At 49.0% G+C, this 2,125-nt stretch overlaps 1 long non-coding RNA gene across 1 annotated transcript in view; it reads right to left on the bottom strand.

Annotated features, from left to right (window-relative positions):
• Positions 1–938: 938 nt before the first annotated feature.
• The window catches only part of LOC107207868, an 8,020-nt gene continuing 6,833 nt past the window's right edge, over positions 939–2,125 (bottom strand). Inside the window, exon 4 of the long non-coding RNA XR_001522988.3 lies at positions 939–2,125. This exon is cut by the window's right edge and continues 323 nt beyond it. This is a non-coding gene — a long non-coding RNA (uncharacterized LOC107207868).

Raw genomic sequence — 2,125 nt, 5'->3', positions numbered from 1 at the left:
CTTGAAGGGATTCCCTTCCCTTCTGCATCCCTGGTAGCCCCAAAAGGACATAAATGATCTCTCAGCCTTGATCCCTGGGGATATCAATCTAGCTGCCATCCTCTGAGCAGGCAGCATTGGACCTGAAAACATAGACACCCAGTTCTTCACCCACGGATCAGCACTCACCTGGAGAGCAGGAGCTCCAGGGTTAGAACTCCAGCAGCATGGATATTGAAGGTGGCAAGGGGGGGCAGCAAGTTATCCAAGAGCTGGTAGGTAGGAAGGCACAAGCAGGAGAGAATAGGAGACTCAATATCACCAAAAACCTCAGATGAGTTACATTAGACAGTGCCAGAGACAACACTGGAGGAATGCTCCAGCCCCAGATCCTCTACACATTCCCTCAGAGTCATAGATGCTCACTGCTTGGATAAGGCACGAGGCTAAAGCCCAGCCTCTGCCAAGTATATGTACCCCAGAAATACCCACTGGCTGTGGGAAAAATAAAAATTACTTTTGAGGTGTTTGTATGGACTTTAAAGTAGGATCCCCACTTGCATCTTTATTTTGATTTGTGTTCATACCAAACCTTTCCTCCACACTCCCTGTTGACTGCCCATCGAATGCAGTCAGATCCATGAATGTTGTCTGTGCCTTTAGAGCAGCCACAGAGCCATGCCCAGGCTGCACCAGTGATGCTGGGAAAACATTTTCATTCTGAGCTGCAGAAATATCTCACACCAGCTTCAAGCACATCTTTGCAGAAAACTATACTAAACACTTTCTTAGGAACTAGTCTGAAATCTATGAAAGAAATTCCCGTGGGATTGATGGTTCATGGTCCCTCTCTCCAATTCCTACTCAAAGAATTCTGTCCTCACTGTCGGTAATGAAAATAATCACACCGTAGACAAGAATTAAAGATGTTTATTATTTATTTGAAGAACACAAACTATTTTTCCAGTGGAAGGAAGAAAATTACATGAGAGATATGCTGGTCACATCACTTATTAGGAGGCTGCCTAACAACCTGTGGGAAGAGTGAGACTGTGCCTTGAGAGGAAAAGGAGCACCAGAAGCACCTCATGAGCACACACACCCATGTCCCTGCAAAAAAACACTTCTAGAAGGTGAAGAAGCAGCTAAGGGCAGACCCCAAAATAACCTTTGCTTCTGTGATAATTGGCAAGTCTTGAGTGCTTCCCAAAGGCAGGTATCCCATCTCACCCAAGAGCTGGGAAAGTGGAGCAGGGAGGGAAGGCCACTTACTGAAACCACCAGGACCTACCTACCTGTAAGAGCCAGCTCTTCATCCTCCAGCTTGCATCCTCTTCCAAAAGACACCCGCCTGTCTTTCCCAAGAGGTGCCATGTCAAGAAGGACTTGCTCTGCTGCTTTTCCCTTTGTCCCACAGAGGCAGCCATGGGTTGGCTGCCGGTCTGTTTGATGAGCAGGCCCTGGCACACTCCTCCTGCTGCTGGCACCAGTCCTTGAAGGGCTGGCTGGCACCAGCTGTTGCAGCAAGCTCAGGCTGTCTCCCATTATCCGAGTGCCAGCTATTTGGAGGAGCCAGACACCAGGCTGGCAGGTCTAATGGCATCATGCATCTAAAGGCAGATAATGCTGCCCCCTGCTCAGGGGATGGACGTAAGGCCTAGGTGGCCAATAAAGGTCTTGGAAAATGAAAACTGACATACAGCCACCACCTAAGTAAGAACTGCTAGGTCAACAACAATAGATGGGGAAAAAAGTTACAAAACCCCCTCAACATGCTGGCTGGGGGATCACTGTCATGGTCCCAGGCTGGGCCAGATCTTGAACTGCCCATTTCTTTGTCGCTAGTTTCAAATTAAAACATCTCTCCTGGACTCCACCCTGGTGAAACAACAGCATAGATACGTCTATAATGTCCACTCCCAGCAAAGCTGGCTCTCCTCCAAGACTGCGAGGTGTAATGGCCCACAGCACCTCCAGAAGATCTGCAGCAGCTCTGGAGCCACCTCCACCCTCTCACCCTGTCCAGCGGGTTTCCAGCCTTCGTTCTCAAAGAGTATTCTTCATGTACCTTATCCCTTCTTTAATCACCCCACACCTGGGCACCAGCCACTCACCACAACGAGTAGGAAGATCGGCGGAACCCCCA

Source organism: Parus major, chromosome 8 (genome assembly GCF_001522545.3).
Source record: "Parus major isolate Abel chromosome 8, Parus_major1.1, whole genome shotgun sequence".
Lineage (NCBI taxonomy): Eukaryota > Metazoa > Chordata > Aves > Passeriformes > Paridae > Parus > Parus major.
This window is presented reverse-complemented; position numbering and strand designations above follow the sequence as displayed.